At 22.2% G+C, this 14,649-nt stretch overlaps 1 long non-coding RNA gene across 1 annotated transcript; it reads left to right on the top strand.

Moving 5' to 3' along the window:
• Positions 1-3,114: 3,114 nt before the first annotated feature.
• On the top strand, positions 3,115-6,088 carry LOC114124488 (uncharacterized). The gene is made up of 4 exons (XR_003592447.2): positions 3,115-3,680; positions 3,804-3,884; positions 5,310-5,435; positions 5,813-6,088. It is a non-coding gene; the product is annotated as an uncharacterized LOC114124488 (long non-coding RNA).
• Positions 6,089-14,649: the final 8,561 nt, after the last annotated feature.

Below are 14,649 nucleotides of genomic sequence, written 5' to 3'. Positions count from 1 at the left end.
TTGCGTACCTACCTAAAATTCTAAATTGTAATTTTTGTCCCACAAGACACATGCACACGGCCCGCTCGGCCACATCACAAAAAAATAAAAATTATATTTATATTATTATATTAAAATAATAAATTAATATGTAAATATTATGATAGTTGAAAATTGATTGATTGATCATGTCTTTATAATCACAATATAACCGTTGTATGTTTATTACCACAAATTTTACTGATTTATTTTGTACATATCTATTGTGTTGCTTTATGTTGTTAATTGTTTTTATTTAATTTGACTGTTGAAGTTTCAATTTGTATTAAATTTAGATATTTATAGGTTTTTCACTGCTTACTGCTTGTATTATGTCATTTTACTTTATTTTAATTGTGTTAATAATTATTGTTATACTGTTTTAATATTAATAATGTCAAGAAAAAATAAATAGTAGCCTGCTCAATATTTATGCGTACCAAAAAAAAAATTAAAATGAGGCCCCTGGAATAGAAGAGGAATGAATGGTAAAAATTGATGTGATATTACACAATAATACTGAACCATTTATATCAAATTATAAAAATTAATAATTTAAGATAAAAACACAAATTTAATTAGCCCTTCTACCAGTTAACAATTTTTGAGCTATTTATAAAATTTTTGAATTTTTTGTAAGTATTTTTTTTTTTTTTGGAACATCGATGAAAAAATTTTGGATGCCCAAAAAAACTTGAAAAATTAATACATAAATGATTTTTTTAAGTCATTCTTATTGTAGTTTAAAAAAATCAAAAATCGTTCGTCACAGTTTTTTTTTTATAAACGTTTAAAGTTCAAATTTTTACGATATATGTCAAAATTGCAAAAATTTACAAGTAATTTTGTAGTAGAAAATTCATAAAACTTTTGGTATTTTATTTAAATTGAAAATTCCCATACTAAGTTTTTTTCAAATAGTTATAGACTATAGAGGAAACTTTGAAGCATCATTACAGAAAAAAAATTTAAGAGTATCTACACTATATGCAGATACATCGGTAAATGTATAAACTATACCTATATGTCTAATTAAAGCAACCAATTTCTATAAGCAATCCCCGTCTTAACTGGTAACGTTCTCGGTGTCACACAAATTAACAGATAACCTCCAGCTATAAATTATAATAGACATGCGTATACATGTCAAAATGTTATGAGCGTCTGAATTTTAAATTTATACAATATCGCATAACGATAACGATTTTAAAAATTTGTTATGTTAAAAAGTATATAAGTCGTTAATACTTTAAAATGTCACCAATCATTTAAACTGACATTTTCTTCATATAATTTAATTGTTTTCAAAATATTTCGCTTATTTTAAGGCTATTTATGCCATTTATGGGCATTAGAAGTATTAGTTTTTTTTTATAAATGACATATATCGATTAAATTTTTTTGGCGAGACAAAATACTTGAAAATTTAATACAAAGTTTTCCATGAGTTAGTCTTATAGTGATTCAAAAATTATAAGAATGCATAATAGGTATAATTTTTTTTAATTGGCGTTTAAAGTTCAAATATTCACAAAAATTCGTCAAAACCATAAATATTTCCAAGTTATTTTGTAATTAAAAATTTATAAAAATTGTGTTTAAGTAGATACAAATTGAATACGTAATACAAGGTTTTCAATAAGTTTGGCTTGCAATAATTATAAAAGAAGTTGAGCGTAGGCCAATTAAAAAAATCGTATCTTAACATTAAATTTTTATGAAATAAAAATTCATGCTTTCAAGTTTCGAAGACTAGTAATTTTTAACTATAATAAAACTCTAAAATTATTTGATAGTAACTCGTTATATTACTCATGAATTTTTAACGTGTTACTATCAAATAATTTTAGAGTTTTATTATAGTTAAAAATTACTAGTCTTCGAAACTTGAAACATACACTAAGTTTTTGAATTGGCATTTTCTATACAAGATTTATAATAGTAAAAAATCGTATTTAAGAATTTATAATTCTTAAGATCAATGTTTGTATTTGTATTTTTTATTTTATAATTTATACTATATGAATAGTATTAACTATTTATTTTTAATTATTGTAAGATTATTGTAACTATTGTAAGATTTTTTTTAAAGAATGTACCTATACCTACCTTACTAAACTGAAATTCAAACAACTAGATTTTGAGTTATTTAATTTTGTGTTGGTACTAAAGATGATAATTCTATCATTCTATAATATTAGGTTTAAAAGATATTATTATAAAACTATCGCAATTATCATTAATTTCTATTCTATTTAATAGTTATTTCATAAAAGTTAGTTAGGAAAATTCTCTAACACTGAGAACATAATTTATTCTTTCTTGGTTCTCTTGAGTCTTTTATAATATTACAATTTGAAAATTATTATAGCTCGCTTAAAAATTAAAGCATAGGTACAGTAAAAAACCCACGAGAATGCTCTTAGGTACATTTAAGTTTAAGTTTAATAACAGTTGATTTTACTAAAGATTATTACACAAAATCGTAACACAGATTTTCTATATAGACATTACTGACATTACTTTGTAAAACAAAAATACACAGCCCATATTTGCAAATTTTTTTCTGTAAAAAAATGTTCATACGTACTCCATGTCTTAATTTCTTCATAACACTTAAACTTTCAAACTTTGCACACAACCACGGAATAATTTGCTAAATTATTAAAACATAATAACTCAACTAGGAATTAAAAATCCAAAATGCGTTTTAGTTACTATTTGATAAAATAAAAGAAAAAAAGAAAAAGAAATACATGTTTAAAAATCAAAATAATTGATTTACCTATATACTATAAGTAAACCAAGTTTACCATAAAATCAATTCTAATATTAAATATTTTTAGTTCCAGGAATAGAAATACATTAAACATTGTACCTATAGAATATTTGGAATCTGTTTGGAAAAATTGTAACATAGGTAGTTGAAGTTGATGACCGGCTGAACGGGTTGGGGACGAGTGGTGTATCTGACTGAACAACGGGAGCAGTGTGTACGGACGTTTTCAAAAACAGCCGTGTATTTTATGTTACTTGGTCGCTAGCCCCAGTACCAAGGTTGCGGTATAAATAATGCGCAGGGCTGCTGAGGCGGTCCGCGACTGGCGAACAATGACAATCGATCGCGTCCGACGCCGTAGCCTACAACAGTACAACAATAAATTATAGTCAACGGCGAACAGTTCTTTTCTCTCCGGTTCCCGGCGCTTCGGCGTCCGGCGTCCGCCGTTTGCCTTTTAAATGTTGATGCTTCGCCGCCATTGAGGCGGCGCAGCGTTGTCGGTTTCGGGCAGCTTACAAGATTTACAAACATCGTCGTCGACTACTGTCCGCTGTGTCGCGAACTGCGATTCAGTCTTCATTGTTGTAATTGTACGTGGCCCGCTACTCGCCGGCCGACATCTTGTTTTCATTTTTCTAAGTCATTTCTCCAGCTATCAGTCCGATACTCCAGTTTATTTATCTGACGACGACAACCGTTCGAATTCTAATTATTTCGTAGTTCTATCGTTTACCATTTTTGTATCGAAATCATCGCTTCCCGTGGACTGGTCGAATGTATTACAAACCGCTCAGTCAAACCAACTCCGCGGATCAAGAATTTTTTCACCACGTTTGATGAAAGGTCACTGGTTTATTGACATTTAGTAAATATCGACAATGTAAGTACAAAATGAATAACTACAGACAATTCATTTACTTTGAATATTTCAAACTTTATTATCTTGTGTACCTACCTAACCGTAATATGAACAAAATTAACACGTTTTTTTTTTCAATTTCAGGATAAGCTTTTCTAAACACCGCAATTTTGCCGTAACCATAAAGAGACTTAGAACTGAAAATAACCACTTCAATAATTCAAGGTAGATTAAACGATTATCAATAATAAATTTAGCTTAAAGAGGGTATCGCATCCGCATGTGTTGTTTCCGTCTTACACTCGTACAACATAGTATATTTGAAAATGCTCATAATTCACTTATAAATTTAAATACCTATTGTAAAAAACTAACAAGAGAACACAGATAATGTTTTTACTAAAAAATTTGATAATAAGTCAATTCACTCTAATATCAATACTAAAAGCACACTATTAAAACTGGTGAAAATAGCTGGTAAAAGAACATTTACTGTGTCGTACGTGTGTAAGTTATTACTTGGTATTACTAATGTTGGCTATACAATAATAATTTATGAGATGCAAGTTATTTTAATAAAGTATATTTTATTAAGGTAGATTAAAGTAACATATTTAATCATAAAAATATTCAAATAAATATAATTTGGTATAACCTTAAAAATATACATTATATACCTAATGAGGTGTGCGTCAAAATATTAATGGGAATTTTCATTGTGCAAAAAAAAAATTGTTTATTTGTATACATTAATGTTGTCGCTTTCAATATAGTCCCCATTAAATATTATGCACTTGTGCCGTCCTCGAAACACTTCTCAAACTTGATCTTTAAAATAGTCTTTAACACTTTCAGCAATGCGCTGTTAATGTCATCTATGGTTGTCAAACGATGGCCCTAAAGTTTCTCTTTATTTTTGGAAATAAGAAAAAGTCACACATGTCTGATGAATATGGAGGCTGTGGAATTGTTACAGTATTGTTTTTGGCCAAAAATTCACGAACAAGGAATTCAGTGTGGGCAGGTGCATTATCATGAGATGTTTTTCCACAAATCTGGGCGTTTTTTTTAGATTGCTTCACTTAAATGGTGTTAAACTAGTAGGTAGTAACCCTAATAGTAATTTCAATTTTTTTTTAAACACACCTCATATAACATATTCAAATTAATTTTACCTAATTATTATGAATTACGATATTATTTCATTTTATTATTCAAAATTTATTTTCATTTGTGTATTACACGCCCATATGAAATAAACATACCTATTTGTGGTAGTCCAGGGTTGGGATATTTTTTTTTTACTATTGCAAAATATAGCAATAATTGCATGTAATAAAACTATTACATGAGATCATGCAACCAATTTTAAATTTGAATTCTTATTTTGTATTATTACACTAGTTTTACTATTAATATAACTTTTCATTAAATATTTCAATGAATTCAAGACATTCTTTTGTAAAAAAAAAAAAAAATGTTAATTAATATAAAATAATATAAATTTTTAGTAATCAGTTATATATTATAATGTATATTTATTATTTCCTCACAACTCATCATAGTAGTGTATTGTATATTTATTAGCACTTACCATGATGTATGGATTATTAATAACTTAATTTAAATAAATGTCATTAATTGTTTTAGATATCAGACAAGTTTATTGATAAACGACCTTCAATATATCATTGTTTCTCAAATCCAGCTACGATTAACACAGATATTCGTTGATTTAAATTACGGTTTGAAGAATATTTATCAAAATAAAAATAAGTAAGTTTATTTTCTTTATTTAAATACAAAATGATAAATACATACGTAATTTATTTATTATCAATGACTATTTAAGGAAATAATATAATAAATCTAAAAATGTATGCACATAATATAATTCTGCCTCATTGTATTAACTTTAATGAGTTTTAATTGTATATTTAAATTTATTTATTTGTAATTACTTTGTTAGTACTCTATGTACTTTGGATCATGGAATAAAATCAAATAATATATATAATTATTATATATTACGACTATCTATTCTCAATCATTAAAAATAATAATATCTTGATCAATTTTGTGATCATATATTATCAGTTTAAACTTAAAATCTAATATTTATAAATTATTATAATTTTTTTTTTTATGTATAGGTTTGTTTGGCCACGAGTAGAACAAGAATATTTATACTATAAAAATACAGAAAATGAAGAAAATCAGTGAAGTGAAAGAAATTTCATTTAGATTTAGGTTAGAATTCAAAACATGTCCAGAGTTTGATAGATAAATGTGATAAGTGTTTAGATGTACGATGAATAGAAAACTTTGGCAGAGAAAAACGGTATTGAGTTGAAAAATACTCATATCAAGTTATAATTGTAAAAAAAATGACGAGAGCACAGATATAATTATGATAATAAACGGAAAATTCCAAATAAAAATTTGCATTCACCCTCCTAACTATACGATAAGATAATTTATAGAAAAAGTGCTTTTTTTTATAAATATTTTCAATATTTCATAAAAAAATGGAATCATTGTATATTTTTTTTTTTTTTTTTATTATTATGTACTTATGTTTGAAAATTGTTTGTCAAATTAATAACTAAAACAATTCAATACATTCCATGTTTAATGAAGAAAAGTGATAAATAGTTAGAAATTAAAATATACAAGTCGCAAAATTTTATAGTTTTTATTCAAAAAAATTCAATATTTTTATAATGTTAATTTAGTTTATGGAAACTAAATAGAAAGAATTCATATACCTATTATTCCTTAACTTTAATAGACTAACATTGGTTGATTTTCTTCATTAAATTTGGAATGTATGCATTAGTTTTTTATATTTATAATAACATAATTGTAAGTTGAAAAATAAAAATAATTTGAATCAATAATGATTCTAAGCTACCGTGAAATGTAAAGCACCTATAAAAAAAAGTAATTAATTGTTTAAAAAATAATTTTATAATGGTTAAGTTTGAATTATCAAACTTTTCTTTGGAATTTGTCCTTATATTTAATTAATTGTAATTTGTGTTTTTTAATGTTGTTTATTTTGTTGTATTTATAACATTGATGTGAGTCTTTCAACTTTTTATTGAGTTTCTTTGTCAGAGTTTTCTAATTATTTATATCTAATCTTGTTACTTGTTTTTATCTTATTCTCTGTTTTTATAATTATATATTTTTATTATTATTAACCTAACCTATCTCAACAATTTATATCATTTAGGATACCACATATTATTTTAAAATAAGAATGTTGTACATAAATTCTATTAATTTAAAATCAAGTTGTCTTCAATTAATAAAAATACTTTATTTGTATAAAAAGCATTGTTGTTTGTCTTAATATTAATTTATTTTTATTTATCTTTGACCTTAAATACTGATGGAAGCACTTAGATGGTACTAATTAATAACTATGTATTGTGCATTTTGAATACCCAATTAATATTCTTGTGTTTTTGACTACGAAAATCAAACTACCAGGCGCATTCAAGCATAACTTATACTATTTTTTTATGAAAATTGAATTTATTTCAGTAGTCTTACTATGAAAACGTGTGAATTTATTAGTTTTGTACTGATGAATATACATTCAATTATTTACTATAGTGTATCAAATATCTTAATTTGTTATTTATCATTACTCATTAGTCATTATTTAAAGTAAAGAAGAGTAACTATGTTATTTATTTTATAAGTAAGTTTGTGTATTATGTATATTAACAAGTTGTAATTTTGTTAATTCTTTTAAAGAAAAATCAAATTTTCTAAAACTAACAATGGTAGTGAATAAAAATTTAGATTTTACTATTATAATAATATTCATTTATAAATATTAAATAGTTTATCAATGATAAACCAATGTCTTCAAAATGTAGCGTATCACTCCATTAAAGTAGTAATGTAGAATTTCTGCTTTTTTATGACTGAGATTACTAATTATACTAAAAAAAAATTATTACAAATAATTAACAGTAATTTAGAATATGCATTATAAATTAAAATAAAATGCAATTTAAACTTATTATAAACATTTTTAATAAGTTGTAATTCATAAGTATAACTTAATTTTGTTTAAAGTAATGTCATTGTAACTAAGTACTTATAAAATAAAAACAAAATAATATGATGTTATAGCTTATTAGTTTTGTATTTTGAAAACTAAAAATTAAAAAGTTACTGATCTGGTTCAGCGTATTATATATAGGTATTATGATCATATTTAAGTAATTTTGCACTTTTAAATGTATCAAAACATGTTTACACACATAATTTATATTAATTATTCCCTTGTTTTAAGTGTAACTTAATTCATCAAATGTTATTTATATTAATTATCTACATAATTTGATCATATTTAATAGTGGAACACCTATTCAAAATTGTTAGTTGTTTAAATAACTGATATTTCTTTTACTAAGAGATGAATATTTCCAAAAAAGATAACTTACGGTTTTTATTATGAGAATTAAATAAAATCTGATACTTGAAACATATGAATTAGTTGGTTTTAATGTTCAGATTGTGGCTTATGTATTCTATAGACTTGGTTTATTATAATAATGTGTATATAATTTTATTCACTTTACCAGTGGTTTCTGTATAAAGTAGAACTTTTCTAATTCATCATCATTGAGACTATTATTAAGCCCGTGTATTTACACATAATCCTAAGAAAAAATTTTTATTTTTGCTTTTTTAATAATCTCTTTTTAACATATTTTTCCCAAACTATATTTTATGTGATTAAAATTAACATCTTATTTTAAATGCAAATGATTCAAATGTGTGAAATAAATTCTGACTTTTTAATTAGCAAAATAAAAATATGATTGGGTATTTACAAATAATCCTAAGAAAAAATTTCTATTTTTTCAATTTTTAGAACTCACCTATTAACATATTTTTCCAAACTATATTTTATGTGGTTAAAATTAACATCTTATTTAAATTGCAAATGATTCAAATGTGTAAGATAAATTTTGACTTTTTTATTAGCAAAATAAAAAGTAAAACAGAGTATTTACATATAATCCTATGAAAAAATTTTTATTTTTGCAATTTTTCATTTTCTCATATTAACGTATTCCTTCCAAACTGTATTTTATGTATTTAAACTTAACATCTTATTGTAATTGCAAATGTTTCAAATGAGTAAGATAAATTGTGACTTTTTAATGAGCAAAATAAAAAGTATAATGGTGTATCTACAAATAATCCTAGAAAAAAAATTTTAATTTTTTCAACTTTTTATAATATATTTTTAACATATATTTTCCAAACTATTTTTTATGTGGTTAAAATTAACATCTTGTTTTAATTGCAAATGTTTCAAATGTGTAAGATAAATTATGACTTTTTTGTTAGCAAAATAAAAAATATGAATGTGTATTTACAAATAATCATATGAAAAAATTTTTATTTTTGCAATTTTTCATTTTCTCATATAAACATATTTTTTCAAAACTATATTTTATGTGGTTAAAATAAACATCTTATTTTAATTGCAAATGTTTCAAATGTGTAAGATAAATTATGACTTTTTAATGAGCAAAATAAAAAGTAACACAGAGTATTTACATATAATCCAAGGAAAAGATTTTTATTTTTTCAACTTTTTATAATATCTTTTTAACATATTTTTCCAAACTATATTTTATGTGGTTAAAATTATCATCTTATTTTCATTGCAAATGCTTCAAATGTGTAAGATAAATTTTGACTTTTTTATTAGCAAAATAAAAAGTAACACAGAGTATTTACATATAATCCAAGGAAAAGATTTTTATTTTTTCAACTTTTTATAATATCTTTTTAACATATTTTTCCAAACTATATTTTATGTGGTTAAAATTAACATCTTATTTTCATTGCAAATGCTTCAAATGTGTAAGATAAATTTTGACTTTTTTATTAGCAAAATAAAATTAATAACAATGTATCTACAAATAATCCTAGGAATAAATTTTTATTTTTTCAATTTTTAGAACTCACCCATTAACATATTTTTCCAAAATATATTTTATGTGGTTAAAATTAACATATTATTTTAATTGCAAATGATTCGAATGTGTAAGATAAATTTTGACCTTTTTATTAGCAAAATAAAATTAATAATAATGTATCTACAAATAATCCTAGGAATAAATTTTTATTTTTTCAATTTTAAGACCTCACCTATTAACATATTTTTTCCAAACCATATCTTATGTGGTTAAAATTAACATATTATTTTAATTGCAAATGTTTCAAATGAGTAAGATAAATTATGACTTTTTAATGAGCAAAATAAAAAGTATAATGGTGTATCTACAAATAATCCTAGGAAAAAAATTTTAATTTTTTCAACTTTTTATAATATCTTTTTAACATATATTTTAAAAACTATTTTTTATGTGGTTAAAATTAACATCTTGTTTTAATTGCAAATGTTTCAAATGTGTAAGATAAATTATGACTTTTTTGTTAGCAAAATAAAAATATGAATGTGTATTTACAAATAATCATATGAAAAAATTTTTATTTTTGCAATTTTTCATTTTCTCATATAAACATATTTTTTCAAAACTATATTTTATGTGGTTAAAATAAACATCTTATTTTAATTGCAAATGTGTCAAATGTGAAAAATAAATTATGACTTTTTTATTAGCAAAATAAAAAGTAACACAGAGTATTTACATATACTCCTTTGAAAAAATTTTTATTTTCGCAATTATTCATATTCTCATATTAACGTATTCCTTCCAAACTGTATTTTATGTGGTTAAAATTAACATCTTATTGTAATTGCAAATGTTTCAAATGTGTAAATAAATTATGACTTTTTTGTTAGCAAAATAAAAAATATAACAGTGTATCTACAAATAATATTAAGAACAAATTTTTATTTTTAAATTTTTAAATATCTACTAAGGAAATATATTTTCCAAACTATATTTTATGTGGTTAAAATTAACATCTTATTTAAATTGCAAATGATTCAAATGTGTAAGATAAATTTTGACTTTTTTATTAGCAAAATAAAATTAATAACAATGTATCTACAAATAATCCTAGGAATAAATTTTTATTTTTCAATTTTAAGAACTCACCTATTAATATGAGAATATGAAAAATTGCGAAAATAAAAATTTTTTCAAAGGACTATATGTAAATACTCTGTTTCACTTTTTATTATGCTAATAAATAAGTCATAATTAATTTTTCACATGTGAAACATTTGCCATTAAATTAAAATGTTAATAATAACCACATAAAATATAGTTTGGAAAAAATATGTTAATAGGAGAGTTTTAAAAATTGAATTAATATAAATTTTTTCTTAAGATTATGTGTAAATACACCTTAATACTTTTTATTTTGCTAATTAAAAAGTCATAATTTATTTTACACATTTGAAACATTTGCTATGAAAATATGATGTTCATTTTAACCACATCATGTAGTTTTGAAAAAATATGTTATTAGGATGTTTTAAAAAATTGCAAAAATAAAAATTTTTTCATATGATTATGTGTATATAATACACCAATATATTTTTTGTTTTGCTAATTAAAAAGTCATAATTTATCTTACACATTTGAAACATTTGCAATTAAAACAAGATGTTAATTTTAACCACATAAAAAATAGTTTGGAAAATATATGTTTATATGAGAAAATGAAAAATTGCAAAAATAAAAATTTTTTCATATGATTATTTGTAAATACACATTCATATTTTTTATTTTGCTAACAAAAAAGTCATAATTTATCTTACACATTTGAAACATTTGCAATTAAAACAAGATGTTAATTTTAACCACATAAAAAATAGTTTGGAAAATATATGTTAAAAAGATATTATAAAAAGTTGAAAAAATTAAAATTTTTTTCCTAGGATTATTTGTAGATACACCATTATACTTTTTATTTTGCTCATTAAAAAGTCATAATTTATCTTACTCATTTGAAACATTTGCAATTAAAATAAGATGATAATTTTAACCACATAAAATATAGTTTGGAAAATATATGTTAAAAAGATATTATAAAAACTTGAAAAAATAAAAATTTTTTCCTTGAATTATTTGTAGATACACTGTTATTGATTTTATTTTGCTAATAAAAAAGTCATAATTTATCTTACACATTTGAAACATTTGCAATTAAAATAAGATGTTAATTTTAACCACATAAAATATAGTTTGGAAAATATATGTTAAAAAGATATTATAAAAAGTTGAAAAAATAAAAATTTTTTCCTAAGATTATTTGTAGATACACCATTATACTTTTTATTTTGCTCATTAAAAAGTCATAATTTATCTTACTCATTTGAAACATTTGCAATTAAAATAAGATGTTAATTTTAACCACATAAAATATAGTTTTGAAAAAATATGTTAATAGGGTGTTCTAAAAATTGAAAAAATAAAAATTTTTTCCTAGGATTATTTGTAGATACATTGTTATTAATTTTATTTTGCTAATAAAAAAGTCAAAATTTATCTTACACATTTGAAGCATTTGCAATGAAAATAAGATGATAATTTTAACCACATAAAATATAGTTTGGAAAAATATGTTAAAAAGATATTATAAAAAGTTGAAAAAATAAAAATCTTTTCCTTGGATTATATGTAAATACTCTGTGTTACTTTTTATTTTGCTAATTAAAAAGTCATAATTTATTTTACACATTTGAAACATTTGCTATGAAAATATGATGTTCATTTTAACCACATAATGTAGTTTTGAAAAAATATGTTATTAGGATGTTTTAAAAAATTGCAAAAATAAAAATTTTTCATATGATTATGTGTATATAATACACCAATATATTTTTTGTTTTGCTAATTAAAAAGTCATAATTTATCTTACACATTTGAAACATTTGCAATTAAAACAAGATGTTAATTTTAACCACATAAAAAATAGTTTGGAAAATATATGTTAAAAAGATATTATAAAAAGTTGAAAAAATTAAAATTTTTTTCCTAGGATTATTTGTAGATACACCATTATACTTTTTATTTTGCTCATTAAAAAGTCATAATTTATCTTACTCATTTGAAACATTTGCAATTAAAATAATATGTTAATTTTAACCACATAAAATATATTTTGGAAAAATATGTTAATAGGTGAGTTCTAAAAATTGAAAAAATAAAAATTTATTCCTAGGATTATTTGTAGATACATTGTTATTAATTTTATTTTGCTAATAAAAAAGTCAAAATTTATATTAGACATTTGAAGCATTTGCAATGAAAATAAGATGTTAATTTTAACCACATAAAATATAGTTTGGAAAATATATGTTAAAAAGATATTATAAAAAGTTGAAAAAATAAAAATTTTTTCCTAAGATTATTTGTAGATAATCTGTTATACTTTTTATTTTGCTCATTAAAAAGTCATAATTCCTTTACACATTTGAAACATTTGCAATTACAATAAGGTGTTAATTTTAACCACATAAAATACAGTTTGGAAGGAATACGTTAATATGAGAAAATGAAAAATTGCAAAAATAAAAATTTTTTCATAGGATTATATGTAAGTACTCTGTTTTAATTTTTATTTTGCTAATAAAAAAGTCATAATTTATTTTTCACATGTGAAACATTTGCCATTAAAATAAAATTTTAATTTTAACCACATAAAATATAGTTTGGAAAAATATCTTAAAAAGATATTATAAAAACTTGAAAAAATAAAAATTTTTTCCTAGGATTATTTGTAGATACACTGTTATTGATTTTATTTTGCTAATAAAAAAGTCATAATTTATCTTACACATTTGAAACATTTGCAATTAAAATAAGATGTTAATTTTAACCACATAAAATATAGTTTGGAAAATATATGTTAAAAAGATATTATAAAAAGTTGAAAAAATAAAAATTTTTTCCTAAGATTATTTGTAGATACACCATTATACTTTTTATTTTGCTCATTAAAAAGTCATAATTTATCTTACTCATTTGAAACATTTGCAATTAAAATAAGATGTTAATTTTAACCACATAAAATATAGTTTTGAAAAAATATGTTAATAGGGTGTTCTAAAAATTGAAAAAATAAAAATTTTTTCCTAGGATTATTTGTAGATACATTGTTATTAATTTTATTTTGCTAATAAAAAAGTCAAAATTTATCTTACACATTTGAAGCATTTGCAATGAAAATAAGATGATAATTTTAACCACATAAAATATAGTTTGGAAAAATATGTTAAAAAGATATTATAAAAAGTTGAAAAAATAAAAATCTTTTCCTTGGATTATATGTAAATACTCTGTGTTACTTTTTATTTTGCTAATAAAAAAGTAATAATTTATTTTTCACATTTGAAACATTTGCAATTAAAATAAGATGTTAATTTTAACCACATAAAATATAGTTTGGAAAATATATGTTAAAAAGATATTATTAAAAAATGAAAAAATTAAAATTTTTTCCTAGGATTATTTGTTGATACACCATTATACTTTTTATTTTGCTCATTAAAAAGTCATAATTTATCTTACACATTTGAAACATTTGCAATTAAAACAAGATGTTAATTTTAACCACATAAAAAATAGTTTGGAAAATATATGTTAAAAATATATTATAAAAAGTTGAAAAAATTAAAATTTTTTTCCTAGGATTATTTGTAGATACACCATTATACTTTTTATTTTGCTCATTAAAAAGTCATAATTTATCTTACTCATTTGAAACATTTGCAATTAAAATAAGATGTTAATTTTAACCACATAAAATATATTTTGGAAAAATATGTTAATAGGTGAGTTCTAAAAATTGAAAAAATAAAAATTTATTCCTAGGATTATTTGTAGATACATTGTTATTAATTTTATTTTGCTAATAAAAAAGTCAAAATTTATCTTACACATTTGAAGCATTTGCAATGAAAATAAGATGATAATTTTAACCACATAAAATATAGTTTGGAAAAATATGTTAAAAAGATATTATAAAA

This window comes from Aphis gossypii, chromosome X (assembly GCF_020184175.1).
Source record: "Aphis gossypii isolate Hap1 chromosome X, ASM2018417v2, whole genome shotgun sequence".
Lineage (NCBI taxonomy): Eukaryota > Metazoa > Arthropoda > Insecta > Hemiptera > Aphididae > Aphis > Aphis gossypii.
The sequence above is the reverse complement of the archived record's forward strand: the minus strand, read 5'-3'. Positions and strand labels throughout refer to the sequence as shown.